General features: G+C 48.9%; 1 protein-coding gene across 1 annotated transcript in view; it reads right to left on the minus strand.

Annotated features, from left to right (window-relative positions):
• LOC138528243 (zinc finger protein 729-like) overlaps window positions 1–23,868 on the minus strand; it is a 256,066-nt gene that overhangs the window by 231,588 nt on the left and 610 nt on the right. The window lies entirely within an intron of this gene.

The raw sequence follows: 23,868 nt of genomic DNA on the forward strand, positions 1-23,868 counted from the left end.
TAGAATATCCTTAAACAACAAAATCCATCCACGAGAACAGATATTGTCAGCTTCAGACATCATGGAAATGAGGCTGAACACTGTTCTTGCGATCCAGTATTGATAAGAGATTGACCATCAACCCTCAGATTAGATCTGAACCTGGACAAGGTGAAGTCACGACAAACCCTTCATACTTTGATCATGAAATGTCATGCAGACCCATTCACCATCTATGATAGCTCCAGAATAAGCATTTTGAACATCTTTGAGGACATACCCATTCTAGGAGACATTTCGTTGGTCGACATCGACCAAGTTGAATTCCTCAGCGATAGTGACCTATCCATCGTGAGATTATGGATTCCATCAGTAATTGTCCTAAATACACTATGGAGAGCTAAAATGGATGTATTTGCCTTGGGCTTCATCATTGCTCAAGACCCCCATAACATCTGCCTCAAGTCCGCGCCGTTCAAAGAAATAGTTTAACTTCTGCAGGTTCAATTGCAACCATCCAACTGAACATTTTAGGTACCACTTCCACAAATGCCACGCATAACAACTCGAGAGCTTTTCAAATAATATGTTGAATCTAGCCAGTTGGGACACATGTGGCCATGTCCATTTAATGGATTCTTCCATTAATCAAATTGACAACTTTGACATACTGGCATTTCAAGAAACGTGGTTAATAAATACTCCAGTATGAAATAATCATTATATCACTTTACTTCCTGGTAAATTAGCTCCAAAAGGACACCCAACCCCGGGCCTCCTTGTAGCTGTTAAAATAAGCTCAGATCTAAAAATCCACCCATGGACTGCTTCTAACAATTCTTTGCAATTAGTGAAGATCTTTTATCGGGAGCAAGTTATAGCTCTGCTGAATGTCTACAGGAACCCTGCTGGACACTTGGATAGTCTTTTCTTCAGGGACCTAGACACTTTCCTCAACATCATCACTATAGAACCCACTATCACCAATACCATCACTCTCCAGTATGGGGTCTGGCATGGAATTCACATGCTCATAAATATTCCCCGTCGTCAGACTGGGAATCCTCGGTAAAGAAAAAATCAGTATCAGTTTCGTTTCTGATCTGTCTTTCTTAGTAGTAACCAATTACTGGTCTCTGGGTCATACTGCCCCCAGCCAATGACTGCCCTCTCCCTAAGCTCCGCCCCTGGCAGCCATTCTCAGATTTTTACTGCACGCTTAAGTGTTGGGAGTCCTCGTGCTATAGCTATCGAGCTTTTACTGCGTTTCGCGTTTTTTCAGAGTTTTATCTCATTTTGTTCGGTCAATCGAGCCTCAAGCTCCACCATTTCTACTTCCGATCAACGGGGACCCGTTTTGAAATTTTCTACACCCCTCAAGGGTGAAGTTTTCATCGAGTTACGCTTCTTGGAGGATTCCAGAAGTTTCTGAGGCCTACCTCGTGGACATGGCCCAGGAAAAGGGAAGCTCGACACCTGGATCCAAGCTGTTCAGGAACTGCCCTCGATGCAAGTTGCAGAATGTGTTCAAGGAGGACGAGCATTCGAGATGCCTCTACTGCCTCCACAAAGACAAAACGCACGTGGAGAAGGACTGTGCATTTTGCATGAACATGTCGGACCAGACTATGAGGGATCGTCGGACCCGTCTCGCCAACTGGCTGGAAGGCAAGAGCCTGTCAGGTGAGAAGAAGAAGAAGTCCGAGAGGTCTTCTAAGTCCTGTGAGGGTGTCCCGGCGACGGGGGCCCAACAGAAGGCAAAGCACCGCAAGTCCGCGGGCACCAGAGGCGCCGAATGGTCGGGCTCCTCGGCTGCCAGGCAGGGCGCATCCTCACCAGCGCCATCAACCACGAGCCAACGCTCTGGCTCGGGGAAGAGGAAACCCGAGAACCCGGCTAAGCTTCTGGAGAGGCCCCGGTCGAGCTCGAGGGAACCAGCCGAGGGGGAGCGAGGCAGTGACCCTCCCCCCAAGGTGAAGGCTGCAGGCACGGACAAGGTGGTGAAGGCCTTGATTCACCCGGCTAAGGCCTCTGTCGAGGAAGTCGCTACGGCCCTGGCACAGCCTGTGGAGGCTACCCCAGTGGAGGCGACCTCGGGGCCCAGAGTTTCCCTACCACCATGGAGGGAATCCTCTTTTCATCCCATCGAGAAGACCCCCATGAAGAGCTTGGTGGAAAAAGAGGGAGGGGGGGGCGGTGGCCATTACGGACACGGACACTGCCTCCGAGGAGGAGCTGGTTGAAGTTTTGGAGCGCCTCGACAGGAACGTTGAGGAGGCCCGGTCCAACGGGAAGGATACCGACGAGGAGGACGACGAGAGCGAGGGTGGCGCCGACAAGGTTCCAGTGGAGGAACCATCGCGCCCGTCGCAACCTGAGCCGCAGGACAACTCGGCGGCCATTTTGATGGCAATCCAATCCTTATGCACGGTGATAAGGACGAGATTGCCTCTACCCCTGACGGATGACCCAGAGCTGGGCCCAAACAAGAGGAGGAGGATTCATCCGGCCCCGCCTTTTCAGCCCTTACGACGGGGACGGATGACGACGGTGGTGATGACAGGACGGATCTCCCATCACGATTCTTCGGGCCTGCCCGCCCGACAAAATTGGCTCCTTCCACGCCATGATTGCCAGGGCATCCGAGCTTTTCCAGCTCTGCCCCGAAGAGCAGAAAAAGAAAGGCTTACTCTACCAACGGCGCAAGGCCAAGAGGAAGACGGTCCTCACGGTGCCACTGCTAGATGACATCTGGGACGAGGGTCTTGCGCTTCTGAAGAACCTGTCCACGACGCCTGCCAAGAGGGACCGGTACGAGAAGAAGTACCGGGTCCCCGACGCCACCCCCTTGTGCCTGAGGCCACAGCCGACCCTGGATTCGGTCGTCTCGGCAGCAGCCAGGAAGAAAGCGGGGGGGATCAGTTTCATCTTCAACCTCCCCACCGGACGGCGAGGGAAAGACACTGGACGCCATGGGACGGCGAGTCATCTCGTCGGTGGCAACGACGATTAAGGCAGCCAACGCCCTAGCGATTGTGGCCCGCTACGACAGGGAATTGTGGTACAAGATCGCCCCCCCTGTTGGACTTCCTACCGGACGACAAGAGGGCAGAGGCCCTGGTGATCCTACAGGAAGGTGAGGTGGTGTCGGACCACGCCATAACGGTAGTCACGGACATTGCCGACAGCGTGCAAGCCAAGGTTTTGGACATGCCCTTAGACGGGAACAATCTGTTTGGAAAGACAGTGGATGAGTCACTGCAGGCCATCAAGACCGACACAGAGACGGCTCGGGCCTTGGGAGTTCTGCAGCAACAGCGGCTGCCCTTTCGGAACTCCGGAGGCAAGCCAGATGCCTCCAAAGGATTCGGCGGCGGCTCCTCGACATACCGTCAGGTGGCCCGCTCCTTGTCACAAGAAGCTTACAGGGGACGAGGCAAGTCAGGTGGATCTAGCCGTCGTCGCCACGGAGGCCAAGGCGGCAAGACTGCTTCCAAGCAAGACTGAACCGGCCGTTGCGTCGGGCCCCCACCGAAGCACCCCGGTGGGAGGCCGGCTGACGAAGTTCGTCAGCGTGTGGGAGTCCATCTACACTGACCGCTGGGTGCTGGATGCCCTGGCCCACGGGCACATTCTGGAATTTCTAAAGAAGTGCCCCCGAATTCCTCCCGTGGCCAGGAAGGAAAACCACGTCCCTCAACTGCTGTTAGAGGTAAGGGCGATGCTCAAGAAAGGAGCCATCGAGCTTGTCCCAAAGAGGCTCCGAGGCTCTGGAGTATACTCAAGATACTTCCTCATCAGAAAGAAGACAGGAGGATGGCGTCCCATCCTGGACCTGCGTCGACTAAACAGATACATCAAGGCACAGTTCCAGATGGTCACCATCCAGCACGTGCTGGGCCAGCTGGAGGAAGGCGACTTCCTATCGTCGTTGGATTTGGAGGATGCGTACTTTCATATCCCATACTACAAGGACACCGAAAGTTTCTCAGGTTCGTGGTCCAGGGACGGCACTACCAGTTCAAGGCCCTTCCATTTGGATTGAAGTCTGTGCCCAGGGTATTCACCAAGTGCCTAGCGCCAGTGGCAGCGCAGCTGCGCCTGCAGGGGATCCACGTCTACCCCTACCTGGACGATTGGCTCATCCGAGCAAGGACAAGGGAGCTCGCCGTCGAGCACACAGCGAAGACCGTCTAGCTGCTCACGGACCTGGGATTCTCCATCAACTTCCCCAAATCCCACCTGTCTCCGTCGCAGGTCGCACTGTTTCTGGGAGCCAGGCTCGATACAGTGGCGCGATTGGCCTCCCCGTCGGAGGAAAGGATGAAGGCCATCCTGGGCAAGGTGCAGCAACTGCTGGCCACGGATGTGGCCAGGGTGAGGTCCATCAAGTCCCTTCTCGGGATGAGGTCCTCATGCATCTACCTGGTGCGCCTGTGCAGGCTTCGGATGCGCCCTCTGCAGGAGTTCCTCGATGCCCGTTGGATGCAAGCGACGGGCAGCTTCGAGGACAAGATCTCACTCATCGAGGTATTCCGCCAAGCGATTCGGTGGTGGGGCACCCCCGCGCATCTCGTGGCGGGCACAGACTTTCAGACCCCAGCACACCAGGTGACGGTGACGACGGATGCCTCCCTGGAGGGGTGGGGTGCGCACACCGGAGTTCTTCATGCGAGAGTCCTCTGGCTCCCGGAGGAGAGGCCAGGGCGTCCTCAACTCTCAAGTGCTACGGACACAAGTGGAAGAGGTTCTTTGTCTGGTGCCGTGCACAGAAGATTAACCCTCTACGGATTACGGCCCCTCAAGTGCTACCGTACTTACTGTCGCTGGCCAAAGCTGGACTAGCTCATGCTTCCATCAAGATACATCTGACAGCGATTTCCCGATACACCAGAACTGCAGGACGGTCATCCCTGTGGTCTCATCGCCTGGTGAAGGAGTTTATGAAAGGACTGTTCCGATCGTTCCCGCCAGTGAAGGCTCCAGCCCTGGCGTGGGAGCTCAACGTGGTGCTGACCAGGCTCACGGGCCCGCCATTCAAGCCTTTGCATTCATCTCCGTTGAAGTTCCTGTCATGGAAGACAGCGTTCCTTGTGGCCATCACCTCCGCACGACACGTGGGAGAGATTCAGGCCCTATCCTGCAAGCCTCCATACTTGACTTTTCACGAGATGAGGGTGGTGCTGAGGACGCACCCCTCATTCATGCCCAAGGTGCCGTCGGACTTCCATCTCAATCAGCTCTTGGTGTTACCAGTTTTCTTCCCATCGCCTTCGTCGCCGGCCGAGAGGGCTTTGCACTCGCTGGATGTAGCTAGAGCGCTGAAGTTCTACGTGGACCGAACAAAGAGTTTTCGGAAGACATCACAGCTGTTTGTGAACTTTTGACCTGTGAACCAAGGGAAGGCTCTCTCGAAGGCTTCCATTTTCAGATGGCTCGTCGGCTGCATCATGCACCGTTATCGGTTGGCAAACCGACCGTTGCCCGGCCGTCCGAGAGCCCATTCTACCAGAGCGATCGCTGTCATGTGTGCCCCTGCTGGGCATCTGCAGGGCTGCCACGTGGAGGTCGACGCACACCTTCACGAGATTCTACTGCGTCAGCCGGGATTCCAGGGAGGAGTCCAGAGTCGGCCAGGCAGTGCTGGGCAACCTGTTCGTCTGAAGGTGGGCCTGGCGAGGAGGTAAGAGTTGCCTAATGTTGAGTTTATGTAATGCTTAATGTTGAGCCTTTCCACCTCCCGTGGTTGTGCATGTGTGTACTGATATATATTCTTATATTCATGAGCATGTGAATCCATGCCAGACCCCATGCTGGAGAAGGAACAAGTTACTTACCTGTAACTGTTGTTCTCCAGCATGGGTCTGGCATGGATTCACATGCGAACCCTCCCTCCTACCCCTCTGCGGCTCTTCACTTGGTCATACTGCCACTTTACGTGCTACCAAAGCTGAGGATGGCTTGCAGGTGTGGGGCTTAGGGAGAGGGCAGTCATTGGCTGGGGGCAGTATGACCCAGAGATCAGTGATTGGTTACTACTAAGAAAGACAGATCAGAAACGAAACTGATACTGATTTTTTCTTTACCGAGGATTCCCAGCCTGAGGACGGGGAATATTCTTGAGCATGTGAATCCATGCCAGACCCATGCTGGAGAACAACAGTTACAGGTAAGCAACTTGTTCCTAACTGGAGATTTTAATTTACGTAGTTTCTCCCTTGATAAAGCAATTGACAACAATGCCATCAATAAATGGACTGCCCTTATTTATTTATTTATGTGTGCATCTACGAGCTGGAACTTTCGGAGTTTACTTACAATTAGTGCTTCGTTAATACAGTTACAGTTGGACACATGGAGGTACAATTAGCAAGGTTACAGGTTTGTGCTTCAATCAAACAGTTACAGTTAGGCGGATACGATTGCAGTTAATCAATAACATAAGTACGTTATTTCCTTGGTGGTGGGCAAATACATCAAGGTGTGGCAAACAGACTGTATAGAGGGACGAGTAGTATATCCTATGGGGGGAGACTGGCTTTACAGATGGACTTTGATGCATAATATTGGGGCTCTAGGCTGAGTAGTTAGTGGACTAGTTTGTGAACTTCTGTGAATAAAAAGTGTTTATTGTTGTGAGTTTAAGCTGAATAGTTGGGTTTTTAGACTTTTTCGGTATGACCATAGGGAAGTGTCGTTTCTCAGTTGTGTCGGGAGGGTGTTCCACACTTTAGCTGCGATTACGGGAAAGATTGAGCCGCCTGCTTTCTGTCTTTTATATCTTGGAGTCACAATAATGTTAGTATATGAAGACCGTGTTGGTCTGTTGGACTGAGTTTGCTGATCCGGTTGCAGGTGCGTTGTCAGTGAGACATTTATGGGTGAGGGTGAGGGTGAGGATTTTAAATGTAATCCTATCTTGAACTGGGAGCCAGTGGATGTCTCATCTGGTAGATGAGACACATTCATTCTTCTGTATATTCAGAGCAGCTCTGATGGCATTGTTTGTACAATTTGTAGTTTTCTGATGTTTCTATTACTGGTGCCAGCAAAGAGTGAGTTACAATAATCTAGCGTAGAGAGGATCAATGCTCTGGCTAGGGTGATACTGCTGTCTCCTAGCCTGCTAGCTCTGATTAATTTTGATGTCTAGGATGAAGATGAGACAATGGCATTGACCTGTCAATTTAGTATAAGGGCTGAGTCGATGTAAACCCCTAGGGTTTTTATTTCCTTTGTGACAGTGATGGTGTTGCCATAAATGATGAATGATTTATATTGGTTTGAAAGGTTGTTTAGTTTGGATTTGTTACCGATTAGAATTAGCTCGGTCTTGTCATCACTGAGACATAATTTATTTTGCACCATCCAGGCCGGGATTGCAAGATAGATTTGAGGTTTTTTGTGTCAGTGTGGACACATGGAGGTACACGTATGTGTGTATCATCTGCATAGTTAGTATACGTGATGCCCATATTGTCAAGTTTGTCAAATAAAATCTTTGTGAAAGCATTGTACAGAGTAGGGGAGTATTGGAGAAGACCCTCATGGTCCGGTTCGAGAGAAAGGATTCAATCCATTTGATTGCTTCAGAGGAGAAAAGGATGGCCGTTTCAAGATGGTGACAAAGGATTCTGTGATTGACCAGATCGAAGGCTGTAGGTCTAGTAGGAGGAGGATACATAAATCTCCTTTGTCCTTGAATTGGTCCATTTGTATTTTTAAGTCCAGTACCGCTGTTTCGGTTCCATGACTCGGAATGAACGCAGACTGTCTTAGCCCTAGGAGATTGTTAAGTTCCAGACATGTTTGGATCTGCAGATATGCTGCACGTTCAAGAATTTTTAGAAGTAAGGGAACTGTTGTAATAGCTCGGAAGGTAGCAGGAATGTTTGGGTCAAGAGTAGGTTTTTTTAAGAGAGGAAGTACCCAGGCTTCTTTTAGGTCGTCTGGTACTGTATTGGTGGCAAAAGAGCTGTTAATGAGATTCTTTATGAAAGGTGCTAGTTCATCTGTGCATTCTGCTTGGCAGGTGTCGCCTTTGCAGGCCAGGTGTCGCCTTTGCAGTAATGAGGGATAGACAGCTCAAAATGACCAACGGATCACTTCCTGGCGATCTTCCACCTAAAAGCACTTGGAGTTGAGGGCCTGAGGAGAGCATAATCGATTACATATATGTTGATGAGCAGTTATTTTGAGGTTGTGAAACAATCGCACAGTGATTATAACATCCTCACCTTATATTGGACCTGGAATTGCAGTAGCCCTGAAACCATGCGCCAGTGGTACAAGACTCCCCTTGTTACAATTAACGCAAAAACACGCTTTCGGTGGACTGAAGAATGTTTGCAACAACTAAAACACAAACTCTTACAAAACCAACTAAAAGAGATACCCTACACAATTGCCTCAAAAAATCAGTCATGGTTGCTACTCAAACAACTTGCCAGAATCTTCATTCCATTGACTCTCAATTGCGAGAGAAAAATACCAAATTTCGGCACCTTAAGAAAACAATCAATTGACTCTCAGTGATGGAGAAACTGATTGCGTTAAGATCAGCGAAATGCAGATATAGAAACTGGGTCCGTGGCCGACAAGCCCCAATTTATCAACGTGATGGGGAACTTATGCTACAAACATTGGCAACCAAGAATACCCCACAGATATGGTCTGTTCTGAATCATGTATCCCACATTGAATCACTCACATTAATGGGGTTACTGAAGGACAGTGGCTGGAGCATGTCAATCATCTCTATGCTGACCCCTACCCTATAATTCCGTATCAAAGGGTCCTTTCTGTTGAACCATGGCAATTACACACTTCAGAACATGGCGTAGAACAGCTCATAAAAAAATCGAGTCGATCAAGAGCCCCGGGTCCTGATGGACTTTGCAATACTATGTTTAAGGCCAACCCCAGGACTTGGTCCATTATTTTGAACAACATATTTATGGATATCATCAAGAACAGAACCATACCGATCTCCTGGCGCACATCAATAATAGTTCCAATCTTTAAAAAAGGAGACTGTTCCCTCGCATTGAATTACAGGCCTATAGAACTTTTAGACGCGCCTGGAAAAATGGCGTGGGCACCAATATGAATGGCATTAAAAGTCAAATGCATACAACCAACCAACCTCTCTATCTGGCATTCGTTGATTTTCACGCCGCATTTGACTCGGTTTCGCAACCACTCCTAACGAACAAATTATACAGTGCAGGATATCAATATCCCTAATTGACATAATAGATGCCTGCCACTGGAACACCTCAATAAAGATTAGACTTTCTACTGAGGGCTTAGTATCTGCTCCTATACGCACTGCAAGAGGCCTGAAGCAGGGTTGCATCCTTGCTTCGGCCCTCTTCAATTTCTTCATATCGACATGCCAACATCTTTTCAAAACACTTTCGCTGATGCTCCGAAATTGGGCTTGAGGCAGGTATATGCGCTGACATATGCTGACGACTTGGTCCTACTCTCTAAGACTCTGATGGGCCTGCAGATATTGCTTGACTCTCTATCTTCTTACATACCAGGAAATCAGTTAACTATAAATATTTAAAAAACTAAAATCATGATTTGCAATAACAAACGCTCTAACCGTACCATGGCAAAGTGGATCTTACAAGAAATAGAAGTGTAAGTGGCTCTTCTGTACACATATCTTGGTCTGATCATTGACAACCAACAGCAGGACAAAACACACTTACAAGCTCTCAAAAGGAAACTGTCCTCGGCAATATCAAAAATGTAAATTATTCTTCATAAGTACGGCCAGTTCTCAGTACTCCCAGCAATTAACTACTATAGTCAGAAGGTCACGCCAGTGTTGCTGTATGGCATGGAAACTAGAATGATACTATCTGGAGATCCACTCTGAACCTAGCACAATGTACACCCGTGGCATTGCGCAGGTATGAAATGGGTTGATCTCCCTAAATGCTGTGTATCCCTGGCGTCTGTGTGCATTGTTTAGGAGGTGTATTTTAGTTTCCATTCTGGACACTCTACTAAAAACACAATCCAACTACATATTCTCATCTGAACATCATTTTGTGGTGGAGTGGAAAAAGGGCGTTTATTGGCATAATGGCCATGGCTGACATCATTTTAGAGATCCTTATCTCCAATCCTGACAGAGCCAAACAGAAAATCTATTCGGCCGAGTGGATGGAGACTCAGAGACAATGTTTACTGCACAGAGAGTTCCCAGAGAATCCCTTTGCAAAAAAAGTTCCCTTCCATGGGAGCGTATCTGTTCGTTTACCCGTCGCCAACGTATAGGTCAGCAATTTTGCACTTCAGATTTAACTTATGGCCAAACAAAGAGCTAATAGCCAAGCTCAAACTAATCACAGAGGAATCAAACTTCTGTCGGTTCTGTAAGAACAATAAACAACAGGAAACTCTGCAACACATTATTCTACTCTGTCCTGCACAGTCAGTAAATAGAGACACATTTTTTGCCAAACACCTTAAATATCTACGACTTTTTGGTGTAAATGATCGTTGGAACTCTATCTTCTCGACTACAAGTACCAGTCTCCGAGTGGCGACGATGAACTTTCTAAGCGCATTATCACTAGACCCCCAACCTTAAACCATTTGTTGGCTTGGTTCCACTAGTTCTCTATGATTCGTGTATATTCCATATTGTTTTTATTCCTTTGAACTAAATGAGCAAGTAAAGTCAGGCAGAACTAATTTGAATTGAACGATGACATATTGCATAATCATACGTTTTGTTGTTGTACCAGTGTGATTCTTTTTTCTTTTTTTCTGTTGTGAATGTAAATCGCATGATTTCATTATTATTTGAATCGAATTGTGACGATGTTTTAGGGAGCCCTTCAATAACAGCAGCAAACAAATTCCTTGGTATGGGGACTTACATTTTACCGGCGCCTAACTTCCTGGGCTGCCGAACTTGGAATCTCCCGGTGGCACCGGGAAGTCAGGTGCCGGTAACATTTTACGAGTCCGGCGGCAACCACCGGACTCGTAATGAGGCCCATTATGACACATTAAGAATAATTTTTAAAAGAAAGGTCTAGTGACATCAGCAATATAATGTGATATACATGTGTAAAAAGTGTGCATAAGTTAGCAACGCTATAGAGGTCGGGCGCATGGAATGCGACACGTACATCTGCACGTCCATGTAAAAGGTCCCTTAGAGTAATTTTACACATTTCTAACACGTTAGGGCAAATACAGGTGTTAAAACGGACAACATCGCTTTAACAACTTCCTTCTGCAATATATGTAGGGGGTGAGTAAATGCATCACACAATTACCGACTGCAGGAAGCCTTCACAATGGATTGCAGGTGCAAGTGGATCTAGGTCACATGGTCAAAGTGTGGCCCACCTTCTTAGCCCTGCCTCTTCCTTTCTGCTCTTAACTCTTAGATCAAGAGGATCTCTTGCCCGAGGATCCCAAGTGAAGGACAGATGAAGAAAAGGTATATTCCTGTTTGGACTTCTTCGGACCAGGAGGACCCAGGGCCCAAACCCCAGCTCAGACAACAGGTAACCATGTGCTGACATATGTTTTCTCCCTCCGTCCCCACAGGCAATCCCCACCATCACCAGGTAATGCCAACGTTCACAATATCGCCCCTTCTCTAAGACATGCACTCCGCAATGCAGCAACTTCACCCACATCAGCCTCAAGTTAATGAAGTTGATGCTTGCCAACATACCCTCAGCTATCACCCATGCAGCCGACATTGCTGACCTCATCACTACACACGACCTTGATGCCATCGTCATCAATGAGACCTGGATGACACCCACCTCCATGCACACCCTTGTGCCCAATGGCTACAGCATCCACCACAGAGACCGGACAAACAGGACAGGCAGAGGCCTTGCAGTCATCCACAAGACCTTGTGGTCCTGCACCAGATGTCATGTTGACAACACTAGCTCCTTTGATGTCCTCTCCTGCCACTTCCTGCTCTCCCTGACTGACACTGGGCCTCATTAGGACCCTGGCGGAGAGGGTATTACGCCAGCGTAGTGCATGGCGTACCTCTCCGCCATACTACGAGTTCCCGTAGCGCCATGGAGGTTTTCTCCGCCTGGTTTTACCAGCCGGAGAAAACCATGGCGCTACGGGACCTCGTTGTTAATTACGCCACCGTATTTTACGGTGGCGTAATTAACTCCTTCCCCACTCCCATTATACCCTATGGGGCGAAAATGGGAATGGGGAAGGGCAGAATGGGGATTGGGGATTTACCGCTCCGCCGAGGTCGGAATGGGGCGGTAAATCCGCCAACCCCCATGGCGCTATCGGCGGCTTTCCGCCATGCTTCGCGGTGCATTTAGCACCGCGAAGTCCGCCTGGGTCGTAATGAGGCCCACTGACACCTTTCATCTCATCTACAGACCACCCAAACCCAACACCGCCTTCATCAGAGACGTCACCAACCTGGTCACCACCATGTCACTCACGTATGCCAGCAACATCTTGCTAGCGACTTCAGCCTCCCAGGCAACAAGGCCACCAAACCGATGAAGAAAACTCTCCTTTGCCTTCTCTGCACCATCAGCCTCACACAGCACATGAAAGGCCCAACGCACAAGAAAGGTAAAATCCTCGAAATAATCATCACTAACTGCGTTCCCTCCACTACAGCTCTCCTCTCCCGCTTGACTGGCCGGTCCATCTGGCCATGCCTTTCCACATCCTGCACATGACCTGTTAGGTTTCAGATCAATAAACCACTAAACTGAACTCTCAGGAACCATGAGGCTAATGACCATTTAAGGATTGTGAATGAACACTGAACTTCCACCAGAGATTACAGGAGCTTGGAGTCCCAACAACCTAGATAACTATCGCCTTCCCCAACCTAGGTAACTATCGCCTTCTCCAACCTAGGTAACTATCGCCTTCCCCAACCTAGGTAACTATCGCCTTCCCCAACCGAGGTAACTATCGCCTTCCCCAACCTAGGTAACTATCGCCTTCCCCAACCTAGGTAACTATCGCCTTCCCCAACCTAGGTAACTATCGCCTTCCCCAACCGAGGTAACTATCGCCTTCCCCAACCTAGGTAACTATCGCCTTCCCCAACCGAGGTAGCTATCGCCTTCCCCAACCTAGGTAACTATCGCCTTCCCCAACCTAGGTAACTATCGCCTTCCCCAACCGAGGTAACTATCGCCTTCCCCAACCTAGGTAACTATCGCCTTCCCCAGGGCTCTTTCAGGGTTGGCTGGGGGGGCTTGGATGGTTGGTAGAAGTAGACAGATATCACTGTTGATAGTATATATAAAACTGCAGGGTGGCAATTAATCAAAGATTGTTGCTAGTTTTATCTATCCGTAGCGGTCTCATATCTCCATATAGTAACCTGTGAATAGGAAAGCCGATTCCAAGAAAGTACTTTTTTTGTACTCTATGAGAGACTCAGCCATTCAAACTAAAAACAGTTAGTCCAGTGATACTGCGATCAACTGCTTAATCCCTATTGTAGAAACAAAACAGAAAAAGGAACAGAAACCTAAATACCTATTAAAGGGACTGAAATTATTTATCCTGGAACAGGTCCAAGTAGAGCAAACATGCTACATAGTCCTGATCCACCGAAGGCTTGCAAGACAAATTCTTACGGATCATCCCTGTATTTATACTGAAGGAAATGACACGTTGGGCCTCATTACACGGATGGCGGAGAACCACGGCGCTATCAGCGCCTTGGCTCATGCCGGTAAAATACCGGCACCGCCTTTGTGGAAAGGGGAATTACCGCCCCATTCCAAGGTTGGCAGGGCGGTAATTCCCCATTCCACCATTGCCCTTCCCCATTCCCATTTTTCCCCCATAGGCCATAATGGGAATGGGGAAGGCGCTAATTACGGTACCGCAAATTGCGGTACCGTAATTAGCTCCCTGGGTCCCTTAGCGTGTTGGTTTTTAACGCCTGCAAAAAGCAGGCGTTAAATTCCCCAACCCGCAAAGGGACCTTGTAGTAAGGCGGTAAGGATTTACCGGTACTGGTAAAATACCGGTACCGGTAAACCCTTACCCCCTACCGTGTAATGAGGCCCATTGTCTCCAACAAGCGTTTGTTACCCCCGGTGACCCTATTGGAATGGGATGTAAGGCGGCCATCTTAAAGGTAGAATTTGTTGTGGGGATCAGCATTTGCTGATAATGATGTCTGACCTGGATATTGTTTTGCAGCAGCGGTTTAGGCTAGATACCACTTTGTCCAGCCAGGCTGCCACATGCAGCTGGAAGCAGGTGGCTAGTGCGGGCTCACAAATTCTTGTCAGGTAGGTGTTTCCTAACACCACCCCAGTCAAGCACTCCCAGCAGAAACCCATCAGACAAACCAGAAAGTCCTTCAAGAACTTCCCAGGGGAAAGACCTCATGAAAGAACTTGCCATCTTCCACCTCACATAGTCTGAATACCCACAACCAAACTGCAACTCTCTACTGGTAGCATTCAATGCCACCCTCTCGGCCTCCATCAATCAGCCTCTGAAACAACATGTCTGAACACCGAAACCGTCAGCACCCTGGTACATCAAAGAACTCCAACTCAACAAAAGAGTTATCAGGAAACACCTGACACTGCTCCAGGACCACTTCCGACCTGTGCTCCTCAAGGAACTCTGAGCAACCCACTGACAACTAATCAACACAGCCAAGGCCTCCTACTATCAGAACACCATAGCAGAAACCGACAACAAAAGCAGAGCCCTCTTCAAAGCAGTCAAGCACTGGGTCAACCCGCTACCCGACCCTGCCAATCCATACGCCATCGAAAAGTCCACCGCCATCAACAACTTCTTCATTGAAAAAATCAGCAAGATTCACCAGCACATAGATTCCAGCTCTGCATCCACAGACCCATGTCATGTTCCTCCTCGCAAAATCTCCAAACCCTGGATGACATTCAAGGCCTTCTCTACAGAGGACCTAGAAACCCTGGCCACACTGAAAGCCACATCGTATACAGACAACATCCTCCCAGCATCCATCCTCAAGACCCTCCCTGTAGAACCTCTCCTTCCCTACCTGGAGATCATCAACAGCTCCCTAACTCAAGGCACGTTCCCATAGACACTAAAGACAGGACAAAAGCTGCCTCTACTAAAGAAACCCACTCTGCATCCCAACAACCTAGGTAACTATCGCCCCATTATCCATCTTCCCTTCCTATGTGAGATAATCGAGAATGCAGTAGCCGCACAACTGCAGCAACACATCGACATCAACAATCTCCTCCACACCTACCAATCTGGGTTCAGTCCCAGATGCAGCACAGAGACAACAACCATACATGTGGTTGATCATGCCCTTAAAATCTGCCACCCTTGCCTCCTGGTTCTACTCAACCTCTCAGCCGCTTTCGACACAGTAAACCAGGACATGGACAACCTACATCGGTGCATGGGATCCAGCAACCTTGTGCTATGCTGGTTTAGGTCCTACCTCACCAACCGCCAGCAGTTTGTTCAGATGGACTCCTCGAGATCGTCAATGCTACCGGTCACCTGTGGAGGCCCGCAGGGTTCCATCCTTTCCCAAGTGATCCTCAATCTATACATGGAGCCGCTGGGAGCCCTCCTAGCCACATGCAACATCCACATCCACCAATACGCCGATGACACACAGCTATACCTCAAGATCGACTCCATCAAGGACATCCTTAGGCTCAAAACCTGCCTCTCGCTGATCCAGTCTTGGATGTCCACTGCATATTTGAAACTCAACCCCTCCAAGACCAAATTCCTACTCCTCACTAACAACACCAACACCCAGACATACAGACCTGGCTTTCAACCATGAACCATGATGGATTCACACCTCCTGCGCCAAGTCTGTGGGTTCCAGATAGCCAACCACCTCTCCTTCAAGACACCCATAGCTAAGAATACTTAGACAGTTTGGTACCAGTTCTCCCTCATGCAGAAATTCAAGCCCTTACTCCTTCCAGACAGCTTTAGATCCACCGTTCAAGCACTGGTCCTATCCCATCTGGATGGAGGCACTGCCCTTCTCAAAGGTCTCCTGACGTCCTATGTGTGTCCCTGAGAAGTGTCCTACAAGCGGCTGCACGCCTCATCAATGGTCTATGCAGATATGACCACATCACCCAAGCCCTCATCAACCTTCCCTGGCTCCCCTCTGAATGCACAAATCACCTTCAAGTCTCGCTGCATCATCTATAGTCACTCTCAAATCACCCAGCTACCTCACAGAGAAACTCAGCATTTCGGGCAGACAGCACAACACCAGAAGCTAGGACACACACTACACCCCAAGACTATGGAACCTCCTCCCCGTCAGCATCAGACTCGCCCCCACGCTTCCACAATTCAGAAAAGAACTCAAGACTCAGCTCTTCAAGAAGTCTCTCCTCCAGAGCACCAAGGCCATCACGTGCCCCACCCACCGCGCCACCTGACTCACTAGACACCGCCCGCACCTCTCCTCCCAAACACCCTGTACAGCTGTACCCCTCCTCTGTGCCCCTATGTATCCTACCCCTGCTATACATAAGTTCTGTTGTTACCTTTGAAAAGTGCTCTGTTGTGTATCTGTATTGTTGTATACCTATTGGATCCTGGGGTATCGTCACTGCTCTAGACGGAGAAGCACCCCCAAAGGGCCAGGGTGGTGGGGTTGCTACACTATAGTCCTCTGGGGGTGGTACTCAGCAGGAGGATCTCATCAGGAGTGAGGATCCCATTGACAGCAGTGACCACATAGGGAGAACACAGTATCCATTTCACTCTCCCACCTTCCCTCAAAATCATTCTCGTACCCCTCCACCAAATGCCACAATGTACTATTGTGATACCTCTCTAGTAGAAACCACTGAGGAGAAAGACACACACATGGCATCCACTGGCAGTACTGGGACAATGAAGATGATGCGAGTAATGAAGATTACTAACAGGAAAGAAGGCATACGCGCTAGCCTTTGTGACAATGTGATTGGTCAGCTGTCATTCAAAGGCAGAGAATGATGGAGTCTTTGCTCTCAGCTGGGTGCAAATGAGCACTCTGCAAGGGCCGCGCAGACCCACAGCAGAGAGAAGCTGACAGCGCGCAGGATGAAGGCAGACTCCCGAAGAACCAACAGGCAGGTGGCGGACCAGGGAAGAGGAAATGTACCACTGACACCAAATCAGTAGAAAACTGCAGGAGAGATACACAAGGGACCGCTGAAGGTCCCGCTGAGCCTGAGAAGCCGCCACAACTCCTGGGAGACCTGCGAACACTCAGAGACACGGCCAAGGCCCTACAGGTACAAGAGTGGTTAGTCTAAAGGATGGGGAGACCCAGAGAGCATATGGGGCATGAAGCGAAGTGAAGGAAGAATACTCACCGGGACAGAGAGTCCTAGTGGAGAGGGTCTGGGAGCCAAAACAGAAATACATACACTGAACAGTAACAGGGAGAAATAGAAACTTTGCAAACATAGGGGGCACTCACAGACCTTAGCAGGAGAGTAAACTAAGGCTGTGGGCCGAAAGAAGAGTAAAGCGAGATACCATTGTGAACAACCAAGTGAAGGGGGTCTGGGACCCATATCAGAGAGGCATATCCCAACCTATAACAGGGGGAATTACACATTCACCGACCCTGGCAGGAGAGTAACCCATGGCTGTGGAATAGAGAGAGAATGGATAAAAGGAACACTGTGAGTGAGCACGTGAAGGGGGCTGGGACCCATATCAGAAAGGCATATCCCCAGTCTATAACGGGGAATTACACATTCACAGACCCTGGCAGGAGAGTAAACCATGGCTGTGCTATAGAGAGAGAATGGATAAAAGGAACACTGTGAGTGAGCACGTGAAGGGGGCTGGGACCCATATCAGAAAGGCATATCCCCGGTCTATAACGGGGAATTACACATTCACAGACCCTGGCAGGAGAGTAAACCATGGCTGTGCTATAGAGAGAGAATGGATAAAAGGAACACTGTGAGTGAGCACGTGAAGGGGGCTGGGACCCATATCAGAAAGGCATATTCCCAGCCTATAACAGGGGGAATTACACATTCACAGACCCTGGCAGGAGAGTAAACCATGGCTGTGCTATAGAGAGAGAATGGATAAAAGGAACACTGTGAGTGAGCACGTGAAGGGGGCTGGGACCCATATCAGAAAGGCATATCCCCGGTCTATAACGGGGAATTACACATTCACAGACCCTGGCAGGAGAGTAAACCATGGCTGTGCTATAGAGAGAGAATGGATAAAAGGAACACTGTGAGTGAGCACGTGAAGGGGGCTGGGACCCATATCAGAAAGGCATATCCCCGGTCTATAACGGGGAATTACACATTCACAGACCCTGGCAGGAGAGTAAACCATGGCTGTGCTATAGAGAGAGAATGGATAAAAGGAACACTGTGAGTGAGCACGTGAAGGGGGCTGGGACCCATATCAGAAAGGCATATCCCCGGTCTATAACGGGGAATTACACATTCACAGACCCTGGAATGAGAGTAAACCATGGCTGTGCTATAGAGAGAGAATGGATAAAAGGAACACTGTGAGTGAGCACGTGAAAGGGGCTGGGACCCATATCAGAAAGGCATATCCCCGGTCTATAACGGGGAATTACACATTCACAGACCCTGGCAGGAGAGTAAACCATGGCTGTGGAATAGAGAGAGAATGGATAAAAGGAACACTGTGAGTGAGCACGTGAAGGGGGCTGGGACCCATATCAGAAAGGCATACCCCAGCCTATAACAGGGGGATTACACATTCATAGATCCTGGCAGGAGAGTAAACCATGGCTGTGGAAGAGAGAGAGAATGGATAGTGGGTCAGGTTGGGGAAGTGCTCCCCAAACTCTATTCAAGAGGAATACAAACTTTAAATGTGCCAGTAACACTCGGAGACCCTAGCTGGAGAGTAAACCAAGGGTGTTGGTGAAAGGTAAAGCAGAGAGACACAACTGGGAACTGAAGAATGTGGGGTACCCTACTTGGCAAGAGAGTGGACTAAGAAGAGGGGTATAGAGAATAGGGTTTGGGACCTACAGTAAGTGAGAGGAAACACCACAGCACAGCCTGGGAGAGAGAACCAGGCTAGTTCACCTTGTCAGAGCCCCTAGGAGGCGGGTCTGCTCACAATGAACAGACTTTAATAAGCTGGAAAGGCTCTGGGGAAAGGGAATCAGCCCCCACGCGTTGTAGAACCTTTCATTTACAATGCAAAGCTGGGCAGCTGGGCGGCAGCCAAGAGACATTGCCTTTTTCACCTTTTGTTGAGCTTAGCTTGTGAGGGGCAGGTTAGGGTATGGACACAGGACGGTGAATTTTACTGTGGACATTCGGACACTGACCATTTCATTAATTAATCTTGTTGAGGCATGGAAACCCATCTTAGAGGTAGGGCTAGATAGGTTTTCTTGCAATAAAGTCTTTGCCAATCAACATGTGGCCCTTGTGCACGTGTCTTACTCCTAGACCCTCAGGGTCTGTAAAGCGCTCGGTTGCTCGCCGAAGGTAGGTCCATGCCCAATAATTACCCTAATAATAATGATAATTCTTATGGAATCCAACATGGGCGCTCCATGGCAATCCATTGGTTTAATGCCAGTATGAACACATACAATGGAATAAAACCATCTCCTGTTTTGAGGTGCAGCGAGGATGCATGAGGGCCATGAGGTGTATGTGCTCGGTATTACAGTAATAGGTGGTGAGAACTCTTTCGTGTTTATCTGCACTCTGCTGAGTTATGATGTCAGCTGATTCCAGAGCATAGGATCTTTGAGCTCCTGTTGCTGTTCAATTATCAGCAGTTGGTCATGGTCTGTTGGATTGGGTGGGGGTCTTCTACAGATGTCTTCCAATGTACAATAAACCTCATATGAAACTAAGCTTGCATGGTTCATATCCCAACAGGACAGGGTAAGCTCATTCATTGCCCCTCCCACCCACTGCCGCAAAACAAAAGGAAAATCAGAAAAACCCTGCGATCGGGAAAAAGCTGTAAAGACAGGGGCAAATGTGCAACGCCTGTCTCTACACTTAGAACATGCCCCCCTTTTGTGTATTCTCCCCATCAGTGTGAGCAAGCTCCTCTCCAGTGTCCCACATTTCTGGCTCTCAACACATGGTGGCATGGAAAAGGCAAAAAAGTGGTGACGGCTGGAATGTTTAGAATTAATCGCAATCCCTGGCATTGCTCTGGTCAACCCTCCAGAACATGGACCTTTGTCTGCCTATACATTACAGAAGGGGAAAGCCCATATGCAAATCAGGCTTGGTCCCACCCCCAAAAGGGGCAGTCCAGCCTGAACTCCCTCTGCACAAGACCACAAGCCTCCCCAGACATGTTTCGGCCTTGTTGCGCCTCATCAGTGAGGAGTAACTTAGGTTTCTAGGCCCGGCAGGCATGGGACCTATGTCTGGGCATACCTGTCACACATGAGGTGACTGCAACAAAACAAAAGAGGTGATGACTGGAAGGTTTAGCATGAATCCTAACCTCTGGCATTGGTCTGGGCACCCCTCCAGACCATCGTTCTTTGCCTGCCAAGCCATTACAGAAGGGGAAAGACCATATGCAAATCAGGCTTGGTCACAGCACATTGCACCATGTTACTAACTCTGATTTCAAAGGTCTCTTCCTACACAAAGCATGTTTGTGTAAGGAAGAGACCTTTGAAATCAGAGATGTGAATCCTAGAGCTCTAAAGATATTTTGTGCTCTAGGATCAGTATCACCCAAAGGTCCACCGTGCCACTACTCTCAACACAACTCATGCCCTCTCACAAAAGTGGCCTTTACTTGGTAAGAGCACTTTCTTGTACAGCCCCTAACTGTTGGCATGGCAACACAAACCAACCCATGGGTGCTAGAACACAATAAATACATGAAAGCAGGTACAGGGGCAGCGCAGCAAATGAACAGACAAAGCAAGTGTAAAGCTAGAGACCATGTAGGGCTGGTAGAAGATTAGATTGGATGTCTTAGAAGCACTTTCGTTGTACCATTACCTTTCATATAAAGTTTTAAAAAGACATCTTAATTGTGGCATAAAGAACAGAAAAGGGAAAGAGAGGAGAGTGAAAAAGAGAAGCGATGATGGCGTAATAGCGGCTCTTCGTGGCTGCGGGCTTCTCTGGGGCGTTCACATCTCTTATAATCGCCACCTTTAGGAATTTAAACATTGTTACTGAACGTAGGAAGGACATAGGCTGCCCTCTGTTCTCAAGAGGAGCCCTCTCCCCCACTCTCCATACAGAGACCCTATACAGAGAAGATGTACCAGAGGTCCTATGTTGAGGCCACAATCAGTGCAATGAAAAGCCCTGCTCCTGCATGTCATGCAGGTGAAAGGTGTAGGGTTGAGGTCTGGCATGATGTCCAGTGGCCCCATTCCACCATTACTTCAGGGGTATTCTTCCAACTTCTTTTCCTGGTCGCTCTCCCTGGTTTTCAGGCTTGTTTCTTTTATTAAGTTACTCTTGGCACTGGCTGGATAATATGTGCTTCGTATAAAGTCAATGCTGAATGATTTAGTGCACATTTCAAAGCACTCACACTATGGCAAAGTCCTCAACTATGCTACCCGCACTCTCAACTACCTACCCACATCTTCCCACACTTCTTCCTACCTGCAGCATGCCGGACGGCTCGCCATGCACGCACTCTCTTTTCAAGTTCCTTCTCCTAGTCCAGGGGGCAAACATACACATTGCAAACTACAAACTAGCCATAGAAAAGTCACTTGTTACCTCAATTCTATACATACACAGGCACAATACACTATTTCTGACTCGCCAAGAGTCAAATATCACTAGCCAATGGCTAGTGGCAAGTGTGAATGTTACATCCTGTCATGTCTACAAAGGTATCAATGGGCTTGCTCCCCAATACTTCTCTGATCAGTGATTGGCCAGGCTCCATCATGCCCTCTCCCAGAGCAAGCTCATTCATATCACTCATGACCCGTTACCCTTTAACGCACAAGGAATCCATCAACATCCACCTCATCTGCAGACTACCACACAGGAGTGACTCCTTCACTGCTGACATGTCCAACGTACTCTCCTCTGCCAAACTATCACACACTAATAATGTCTTTCTCTGAGATTTTAACTTCCCAGAATCCCACGGTGACAACCCCACTCAGAGCACACTTTTTGCACTTACCGGGTCCATGGACCTTAAGCAAACTGTGCTCTCCCGCATGCCCAACACGGCAAAACGCTAGACTTAAAGGGCCTCATTACACGGATGGCGGTAGGGATTAAACGGTAAAATACCGGTACCGGTAAATCCCTACCGCCTTACTACGAGGTCCCTTAGCGGGTTGGTGCTTTAACGCCTGCTTTTTACAGGCGTTAAAATCCAACCCGCTAAGGGACCTCGGAGCTAATTACGGCACCGCAAAATTGCGGTGCCGTAATTAGCGCCTTCCCCATTCCCATAGAGCCCTATGGGGCAGAAATGGGAATGGGGAAGGGCAATGGCGGAAGGGGGATTTACCGCCTCACCAACCTCGGAATGGGGCGGTAAATCCCCTTTCCGCCAAGGCGGTGCCGGTATTTTACCGGCATGAGCCATGGCGCTAATAGCGCCATGGCTAACCGCCTACCGTGTAATGAGGCCCTATGTCTTTAGATCATTCCCCTCCTCATCACCTGAGCAGACCTCATCCCACTCGACTGGTCTGACCACGCTGCCATCCCACTGTCACCTACTCGAACACGACCCACAAAGTTCAGGCTACACGCCTGCCCATTCAAAACCCTCCCGGTCAATGCCTCTGCCCTCCAACAAGGATTCAACAACTCAGCTATGAATCTGGTAGACTCTCATAGCCCCCCCTAAAAACTGCACTGACTAGGGTGAATCAATCCGCCCCTTGGTACACAACCCAAGCTCGCCTCGAACAAATGCTCAATCAGAGCCCTAGAGAAACAATGGAACAAAAACGTTAACCATGTAAATCTCACCAACCTCAAATCTCTCCTCACCAACCATAGGATTCTGATTAACAAGCTGCTTATTACACCACCACTGTTGCGACAGCATAACCCTCTTTAAAGTAGTAAAGCATTGTGCCAAACCCTCATCCAACACCAACATGCCAGCAACTCGGGAAACATGCAAGAGAATGAACACCTGCTTTATACAGAAAATACACAAAATACTACAGATCATCGAATCTACCTCAAACATCTTAACCAGCACGCACGCTGCCCAGCTGGACTGAATTATCTCCTGTCCCTCCCCCAGGCCTCTCTCAAACCTACTTCCATCCCGGCCTCCATCATTAAACAATTGATAGGCAATAGTCAGCATAATTAAAGCCTCCCTCTGAGAAGGATCATTGGATCATTCCCAGACACCCTTAAGACTGGTCTCAGACGACCTCCTTTAGAAAAACACCACTGGACCCAGAATTGGTGGTAACGTGGCCGGATGCACCTCCAGAAATGTGTCGAAGGTAAATCCCCCCCCCCCAGGTATGCAGCGGTAACAAAATGACTGCGGTATTTTCGCCAATATTTTTCTCGCACCGCCAACTTCACAATGAAGTCCTATATCATTTTAGAATGTAATAAACATTTTAGCAGCTGTTTAATAAAAGTTAATGAAAAACAGTGAGTGGACATTTTATGAGCAGCTTAATGTATTCATTTATTTGTCTGTTTGATGAATTCACAAAGAACATTTGAAGTGCTTGGAGGAGAGAAATGCTTATCACTGCCTGGACCTGTGATATAAACCGTCCACCTGCTTGATAAAGGCCCGATAGGGGCTTGAGAAGCATAAGGCAGCCCCCTCCTCTTTGCGGGCATTGACGGGGCTGCTCTCGGCAATGGCCGCTCTGTCTTCAGTTCGGTTCTGAGAGAGGAAACAGGC

The sequence above is a fragment of the Ambystoma mexicanum genome, chromosome 7q, assembly GCF_040938575.1.
Source record: "Ambystoma mexicanum isolate Mex_15411 chromosome 7q, UKY_AmexF1_1, whole genome shotgun sequence".
In the NCBI taxonomy this organism is placed as follows: domain Eukaryota; kingdom Metazoa; phylum Chordata; class Amphibia; order Caudata; family Ambystomatidae; genus Ambystoma; species Ambystoma mexicanum.